Genomic DNA, 9516 nt, shown 5'->3' on the forward strand with positions numbered 1-9516 from the left:
AGCTGTGGCAGTCGGTGGGCTTATAATGGATATTAGTAGACAACCTATCCCCAGAGATGGAGATAGAGAAGTCTTGGAAGGGAAGGGAAGTGTCAGAGATGGACCATGTGAAGGTGAGAGAAGGGTGGAAATTGGAAGCAAAGTTGATAAAGTTTTCCAGTTCAGGGCAGAAGCAGGAAACTGCACCAATACAGTCATCAATGTACCAGAAAAAGAGCTGGGGGAGGGGACCTGAGTAGGACTGGAACAAAGAATATTCGACATATCCCACAAAAAGACAGGCATAACTAGGACCCATGCGGGTACCCATAGCAACACCTTTTACTTGAAGGAAGTGAGTGGAGTTGAAGGAAAAGTTGTTCAATGTAATAATGGTGGGGGATGGAGCTGTCGAGCGATTGGACGTCCATAGTGAAGAGGAGGCGGTTTGGTCCAGGAAACTGGTAATTGTCAAAATGACGTAGGGCGTCAGAAGAGTCACGGATGTAGGTGGGAAGAGACTGCACCAGCGGAGAAAAGATAAAGACAAGATCTGAAGAAATAAGTTCAGTGGGGCAGGAGCAGGCTGACACAATGAGTCTGCTGGGACAGTCCCGTTTTTGGATTTTGGGAAGTAGTTAGAAGCAGGCTGTCCGGGGTTGCTGGACTTTAAGGTTGGAAGCTGTAGGGGGAAGATCTCCAGAGGAGATGAGGTCAGTGACAGTCTTTGGACGGTGGCTTGAAGTTCGGTGGTGGTGTCATGGTCCAGAGGGAGGTAGGAAGAAGTGTCAGTGAGTTGGCGTTGAGCTTCTGCAAGGTAGAGGTCGGTACGCCGTACTATATCAGCACCACCCTTGTCTGCAGGTTTGATGACCATGTCGTGGTTAGACCTGAGAGAACAGAGTGCCTCAAGTTCAGAGGGGGACAGCTTAGAGTGAGTGAGCGGGGCAGATAAATTGAGATGACCAATGTCTCGCCGACAGTTTTCAATGAAGAGATCAAGAGCGGGTAAGTGGCCAGGGGGAGGGGTCCAGGTAGAGGGAGAATGCTGGAGGCGGGTGAATGGGTCTGCTGGTCGCGGGGAGGTCTCCTGGTCAAAGAAGTGAGCGCGCAGGTGGAGGCGACGGAAGAAGAGCTCAACGTCATGCCGAACGCGAAATTCATTGAGGTGGGGGCGTAAGGGGATAAAACTGAGACCTTTGCTGAGTACGGAACGTTCAGCATCAGAGAGGGGGAGGTCAGAGGGTATAGTGAATACACGGCAAGGGGTCAGATCAGAAGGGGTGGGGTCAGAGCGAAGTGAAGGAGAAGGAGGATCTGGAGGAGCATTCGTCCCCATCAGCTGCTGGAGCTTGCATCCCTTGACACCTGAAAGGAAGAAAAACGTTTTTTTGTTAAAGCATCGGATGAGACCAAACATGAAATTAATCTGCAGAGTTGAACAGATTTGAGTTAAGGTGAGGTGGTGCTGCTGGAGAGAAAGGTCCAGTGTGTGCATGTGGCGGCACATAGCACTGAGTGTGGATCTCAGGATGTGTCGAGAGTAGCAGTCCGAGGAACGTTGTATTGCTCGGAGATACTTGTCATCCGGGGTGTATTCAAAGCATGATGGGTGAAACTGCTGTTGGAATCCACGTGGAATAAGTCGGAGCCGGAGGCAATCACTGAGGAAGGAGATGTGGCTGTGAAAACGAGTTTTGGTAGAAACTTTATCAAACACCAGGAGAGAAATAGAAAGAAATGGAGTGGGTGGCACAGTGGCGCAGTGGTTAGCATCGCAGCCTCACAGCTCCAGCGACCCGGGTTCAATTCTGGGTACTGCCGAGTGGAGTTTGCAAGTTCTCCCTGTGTCTGCGTGGGTTTCCTCCGGGCGCTCCGGTTTATTCCCAAAAGACTTGCAGGTTGGTAGGTAAATTGGCCTTTATAAATTACCCCTAGTATAGGTAGGTGGTAGGGAAATATAGGGACAGGTGGGGATGTGGTAGGAATATGGGATTAGTGTAGGATTAGTATAAATGGGTGGCTGATGGTCGGCACAGACTCGGTGGGCCGAAGGGAATGTTTCAGTGCTGTATCTCTAAACATGAACAAGGTTAAAGAGACAAACGAAAATCCCGTCGGAGAGAAGAGCAGAACTTCTTCAAGATAGGCATTCCTGGAAGAGAAGTGGCAGTGAATTAAACACTAAAATAAAAGCAAAATACTGCGGATGCTGGAAATAAAAACAAGAAATGCTGAACCACTCAGCAGGTCTGGCAGCATCTGTGGAAAGAGAAGCAGAGTTAACGTTACGGGTCAGTGACCCTTCTTCGGAACTGACAAATATTAAAAATGTCACAGGTTATAAGCAAGTGAGGTGGGGGTGGGGCAAGAGATAACAAAGGAGAAGGTTTAGATTGGACAAGGCCGCATAGCTGACCAAAAGGTCATGGAGCAAAGGCAAACAATATGTTAATGGTGTGTTGAAAGACAAAGCCTTAGTACAGAAAAGGTGTTAACGGACTGAATATTGAACAGCAGCAAGTGCAAACATGACAAAAAACAGTGGGTGAACAAACTAAGATGAAATGCAATTAATGAAAAAAAAAAGTTGTAAAAATGTGAAAAAAGAAACAACAACTAAAAATGAAAGTAAAATGGGGGCTGTCATGCTCTAAAATTATTGAACTCACTGTTCAGTCCGCCAGCCTGACGTGTGCCCAATCGGTAGTTGAGATGCTGTTCCTCGAGCTTGCGTTGATGTTCACTGGAACACCGCAGCAATCCCAGGACAGAGATGTGAGCATTTGAGCATGAGAGCAGGGTGGGGGGTGAGTGTGGAAATGGCAAGCAACCGGAAGCTCAGGGTGCTGCTTGCGGACTGAGTGGCGGTGTTCCGCAAAGCTGTCACCAAGTCTGCACTTGGTCTCCCCTATGTAGAGGAGACCACATTGTGAGCAGCGAATACAGTATACTACATTGAACGAAGTACAAGGAAATCGCTGAAAGGAGTGTTTGGGGCCTGGGGTAGAGAGGAGAGAGGAAGTAAATGGGCAATATTACACCTCCTGCGATTGCAGGGGAAGGTGCCATGGGACGGGGACTGTACCAGGGACTGACAGAATTATAATTTAGCTTTTATATTGAAGTTGTAGCTGGATGGCTAACAAGTAAACATCTGCAGAGCGTGAAGGGAAAAAGAAGGACAAGGACTTTGAAACAGCTGCAGTTGCAGTTTAATGAAGCCAGCCTGCTGAATAGGTAATGTGTGAGAAGATATGCTCCGAATGAGGCTGTGAGACTGCTGCGGTTGCAAAGAATTACTAAATAAGGACAGATAAGAAGAACAAGGCCAGCAAATGTATTTTGTTTTGCTTTGCAACTGGCACTAAGCAAACGGATCACTCCAAGTCATGGCTTTACGTGACTAAGAATATTCTAGATACTGGTAGCAACTGTATAAAAAGTGGAGGCTCGGAGCCTCCGAAGAGAAGACCTGCAGGACCATCACGGAAAGGGAACCCTGAGTCCACTTCAGTGAAGAGAACCCATTACAGGGAGACTGATCACTTGGCCTCACAATGGGAACTATTTAAGTCCAAGCCGTGAGTCTTGTGATCTATTGTAACAAGTAGTTTATCAAGTGAAATAACAGCAGATAAGTGATCTAAGTATCAATAAAAGTGTTTATATGAAGTATCTCGTGCAGTTGGTTTTTGTCCACCACATCAGTTGACACCCCAGTTTGAGGGTCAATATTTGGTGTTGCTGGGTGGGCACGGTTAAGTGATTATCTTAAAGTCACACCGTGACCGACACATAGACGTGGCAGAAAAACAGCAGAATGATGGATGCCTCTCCAGATTGGAAGGAGGTGCTCCGGGAGTCCCTAAAGCGTAAATGGCCAAAGTGGGTCGAATATTCTGATAAGCTTTTTGGGGGTCTGGGACCCATTGGACAGAAGCACTGGTAGAGGTTATGTTTTAGTCAATTTCAAGTGAGGAAAAAGAAGATATTGAGTCTTCGGATTCGAATGTGTGAATGTTGGAAGTTTCCACGAATGAAATGAATGACCTTGGGATGTGCAAATTGTGTTCTGTCGAACTGACAGTCGTTAACTCTTTGTTGTTTGGCTTTAAAGTTGAAAGCATGAGACTGTTACTTCTTCTTTTCTTTTACACGTATATTTTGTTGGAACCTTGAGTCAAGTTTAGTTGTGAACTAATTGAACCTATGCATTCCTTGGCATCAGGACGGGGAATCTGACACAGAGTTTGGTATTTTGAATTCAAAACCCATAACAGGAATCAATTTTCAAAGTAAGTTGTTTGGAATTGAATGAGTGTGAAAAGTCATTGTTAGTGTGTTCATTCCAATTTAAGATTGTGTACCTAGGAATGGGATATAAAAGTTAAAGTTACATTTTTATTTTATAAGTTGGTTTTGCCACTGTAAAAAGGCAATTAACAATTTTCTAAGAGATAATATTCTACCTTGAAAGTCTGAAGATGCCTGGCAGAAATCCAATTTGAAGTTTAAAACACTGCTTTATTTGGACCAACGGTTAAATCTGCAATTGCTTTATTTTGCGGTTTAAACTTGAAGACGTGTCTTGCTGACTGATTTAAGTAACAATGTCAGAAATTGGATATTGATTTAAGGGAGAAAATGAACAGCAAAAGAGATATGGGGAAGATTAAATTTCGTTTAAGAAGTAGTGTTAACTCTTTTGTTGTAAAAATGTTAAATAACTTGTTCTTTAGTATTTGGATTTATTACAGTCTTTGAAAAGGCGCCTGAAGATAGAACAAGAAAAATGACGTAATTTGCTTATCTTTAAAATAAAGCACGTGCCCTTCTGTTTTGTGTGTAGTTAAAAAACATTCCGACAGGCAAGGACACATATTTCTGACGTTCCTGCTTGCAAAACGAAGGGCTGGTCCCTTCTTTCCATTTTTTTTGTCGTGTTGTTTGCTGCTGTGTTATCGCCCACTTGTTGGGCAATGACCCTGAGTTCCAAGCACCCACTGAAGCAGGTGGACTGTGGCGGGACAGAACCTTACTGGTCGGGGGCTTCCCAGTTTGATGGGGGCGGTATCTGTCCAGTGAGATGTGATGATCTCTCCCACCAACAAAGGCAACCGGTGGCGCCCAATCTCTACCCCTATTAAGCTGGACTTATAACCCACACCTGCTGCCTTCTGTATTGCTTTGGTCGCTGTGAGGCAACTATGGAATGACCTCTCCATGGCGCCTGCCTGGGCGGATGGATGGTGGTTGTGAGTTGCCCAAGCAACAAAACACCCCTCTCGGCATTCCTAGTGAGGTCCAAAGGAGTGCAGAGCACGACCTTTGGCGTCGGCATGGCTGCAGGAAGTGCCGGAAACATGCCAACGGTGACACATTAAGGCCTGAGACGTTCTGCTCAGGATTTTCTTTTATGGTTTAGTCCCTTAGCCTTAGTCTCTCCCCAGACGCCCACCAAGCAGCGGGGTAGTTCGCTCCTATCCATGAGCAGGGGCCCTAACAAGTAAACTGTGCGATTTCATGGAGGGAGAGGGAAGGGAAGACGGGGTGCGGGGCGATGGGGGAGCGGGGGCTGCCGGGGAGAGGGGGTGGGGAAGGGGTGTGAGGGGGTAAGGGGGTGCGAGGGGGGAACTGGGAAGGGGTTGAGAGGGGGGTTCTGTGAAGGAGGTGCTGGTGGAGGGGAGGGGCTGCAAGGGAAGGAGGTGCGAGGGGAAGGGGAAGCAGGGAAAGGGGGTGCGAGGGGGAGCTGGGAAGGGGGTGCGAGGGGGTGAGAGTACTGGCGGGAGGGGGAAGGGGTGCAAGTGAGGAGGGGGTGGGGAGCGATGGGGTAGGAGGTGATAAGCTGGTGCGAGGATGGGAGGGAGGAGGCGTTCGGCGGAGGTCGCAAGCCTGGAGAGTCTGCCAGTCCACAGCCTGCACGGCCTCCTCGATGTCGGCGTCATCCAGGCCCTCCAGGCTGACGCTGCGTTCGTGGTCGCCATCCAGCTCACGGTGAAGATTCTTTCCCGGCTCCCAGCAGTGACGGGAAGGGTGGCCAATGCCGGATTGAGGCCCTGAGCCTCACGGCCCCCTCATGGGCACTCGGGCCACCTGCCCCTCCCCGTGAAACTCCCAGATGTCTGTAGGCCACTGCGCTTGTTTCAGATATCCAGAATGCAGGGCAGACATCCCGGTCCAGCCATGCTGCTCATTACTGGTGTTAAAGTTTACAACCAAAATTAAGTGGGTTGAGATCAAGTCAGAGTTTAAAACATAAAAATCTCAACCACGAAATCAACCCACCTCCAACCTGTGCACTTTCATGTTTAACAGAGCAGGGACAGGAGGGGAGCACCAACCGCACAGAAACTCGGTCCCCACTCCCTCCCACCTACCTACATATCTTCTGCTGGAATGTCAGAACTATGTGTCCTGGTTTGTCAGAAGACCTTACACAAATTAACCATTCTCAGAAGACCGCCATCATTGACAATGAGCTCAATAGACGCAATGTGGACATTACCGCACTTCAGGAGACACACCTCCCTGCAAGTGGATCTCTAAGAGTGCAAGAATACACCTTCCACTGGCAGATTAGGGAACCTGAAGAACCAAGACAGCGTGCAGTGGGCTTCGCCATCAGAAACTCTTGGCTCTGCATGATAGTCACCTTCAAATAGCTCAGAACGCATACTGTCCATGTGACTGCTCACCGCCTCTGGTCCAGTACACCTACTCAGTATCTATGCTCCAACAATCTGCTCCCCATCTGAAGTTAAAGACCTGTTCTACGAGGAACTCCATATTATCAGTAGTAGCATGGGACAGGACGTCAGAAATGCTCTATCCATCAATATCAGGGAAAACGCTATGGAAGTGGTTCAAGAGTTCATCAACCTAGGCTCAGATATCACCAGTAACCTATCTCGCGATGCAGAAATCAACAAGCGCATGGGAACAGCGTCCGCTGTCATGTCAAGACTGGCCAAGAGGGTGTGCGGAAATGTCGCACTGACACAGAACACAAAAGACTGAGTGTTTCAATCCTGTGTCCTCAGTACCTTGCTCTATGGCAGAGAGGCGTGGACAACATATGTCAGCCAAGAGCAACATCTCAACTCATTCCATCTTCGCTGCCTCTGGAGAATCCTTGGCATCAGGTGGCAGGACTGTATCTTCAATGCAGAATTCCTCGAGGCGGCCAACATCCCCACCATATACACCCTACTGAACCAGCGGCCCTTGAGATGGCTTGGCCATGTGAGCCGCATGGAAGATGATAGCATCCCCATGGATGCATTGTACAGCGAGCTCGTCACTGATATATACCCACCGGCCGTCCATGTCCCCACTTTAAAGACGTCTGCAAACGCAACATGAAGTACTGTGACATTGACGGCAATCGTAGGAGTCAGTAGTCAGTGATCGCCAGAGCTGGCGGACAGCCATAAAGGCGGGGCTAAAGAGTGGCGAGTCGAAGAGACTTAGGAGCTGGCAGGAAAAAAGACAGAAGTCTTTCATTGCAGCAGCTTTTTCGGGAGCAGAGAGTGAGCGAGTGAGCAGCTGGGAAGCAGCTTTTTCGGGAGCAGAGAGTGAGCGAGTGAGCAGCTGGGAAGGTCAGTTTGAAAGTAAATTTAATTTCCTTTTGTTTTTCGGCGGAGGCCAGGGGGCTGCTGGGTAAGTAAAACACTATATATTTGGGCGGTTTAAAATAACTTTCCTTTCATTGCAGCAGCTTTTTCGGGAGCAGAGAGTGAGCGAGTGAGCAGCTGGGAAGGTCAGTTTGAAAGTAAATGTAATTTCCTTTTGTTTTTCGGCGGAGGCCAGGGGGCTGCTGGGTAAGTAAAACACTATATATTTGGGCGGTTTAAAATAACTTTCCTTTCATTGCAGCAGCTTTTTCGGTAGCAGAGAGTGAGCGAGTGAGCAGCTGGGAAGGTCAGTTTGAAAGTAAATTTAATTTCCTTTTGTTTTTCGGCGGAGGCCGGGGGCTGCTGGGTAAGTAAAACACTATATATTTGGGCGGTTTAAAATAACTTTCCTTTCATTGCAGCAGCTTTTTCGGGAGCAGAGAGTGAGCGAGTGAGCAGCTGGGAAGGTCAGTTTGAAAGTAAATTTAATTTCCTTTTGTTTTTCGGCGGAGGCCAGGGGGCTGCTGGGTAAGTAAAACACTATATATTTGGGCGGTTTCTGAACCCGAGACACCACACTTGTCGTGTCTCCCACCCGCCCTCCCCCTCTAACCAAAAAAAAAAGGACTCGGTGGGGTGTTTATAAGGTAAGGCTTTTTCGATTTCTCTGGTTTTATTGTGATTGGTAAAAACTTTTCGTTCCTTTTTCATTTAACTAAGTTAAGCTTAAGATTAAAAATGGCAGGAGATCTCAGACCCGTGTCATGCTCCTCTTGCTCAATGTGGGAGCTCAGGGACACGGCTGATGTCCCTGACTCCTTCACGTGCAGGAAGTGTGTCCAACTGCAGCTCTTGTTAGACCGCATGACGGCTCTCGAGCTGCGGATGGACTCACTTTGGAGCATGCGCGATGCTGAGGAGGTCGTGGATAGCACGTTTAGTGAATTGGTCACACCGCAGATTAGGATTGCTGAGGGAGAAAGGGAATGGCTGACCAAAAGGCAGAGAAAGAGCAGAAAGGCAGCGCAGGAGTCCCCTGCGGTCATCTTCCTCCAAAACAAGTATACCGTTTTGGATACTGTTGGGGGAGATGGCTCACCAGGGGAAGGCAGCAGTAGCCAGGTCCATGGCACCGTGGCTGGCTCTGCTGTTCAGAAGGGCGGGAAAAAGAGTGGAAGGGCTATAGTCGTAGGGGATTCGATTATAAGGGGAGTAGATAGGCGGTTCTGTGATCGAAAACTAGGCTTCCGAATGGTATGTTGCCTCCCAGGTGCACGGGTCAGGGATGTCTCAGATCGGCTGCAGAACATTCTAAAGGGGGAGGGTGAACAGCCAGTTGTCATTGTGCACATAGGCACTAATGATATAGGTAAAAAACGGGATGAGGTCCTACAAGCAGAGTTTAGGGAGTTAGGAGCCAAGTTAAAAAGTAAGACCTCAGAGGTAGTAATCTCAGGATTACTACCAGTGCCACGTGATAGTCAGAGTAAAAATGAAAGAATAGTCAGGATGAATGCATGGCTTGAGAGATGGTGCAGGAAGGAGGGGTTCAGATTTTTGGGACATTGGGACCGGTTCTGGGGGAGGTGGGACTATTACAAATTGGACGGTCTACACCTGGGCCGGACTGGAACCAATGTCCTTGGAGGTGCTTTTGCTAACGCTGTTGGGGAGGGTTTAAACTAATGTGGCAGGGGGATGGGAACCAATTGAGGTCAGTTGACAGTAAGGAGGTAGTAACAAAAGCCTGTAAGGAACTAGATAATGAAGTCAGTGTGACTAAGGGGAAGAACAGGCAGGGAGCAGATGATGAATATAAAGGGACTGGTGGTCTGAGGTGCATTTGTTTTCATGCAAGAAGTGTAGTAGGTAAGGCAGATGAACTTAGGGCTTGGATTAGTACCTGGGAGTATGATGTTAT

Source organism: Heterodontus francisci, unplaced genomic scaffold (genome assembly GCF_036365525.1).
Source record: "Heterodontus francisci isolate sHetFra1 unplaced genomic scaffold, sHetFra1.hap1 HAP1_SCAFFOLD_62_2, whole genome shotgun sequence".
In the NCBI taxonomy this organism is placed as follows: Eukaryota; Metazoa; Chordata; class Chondrichthyes; order Heterodontiformes; family Heterodontidae; genus Heterodontus; species Heterodontus francisci.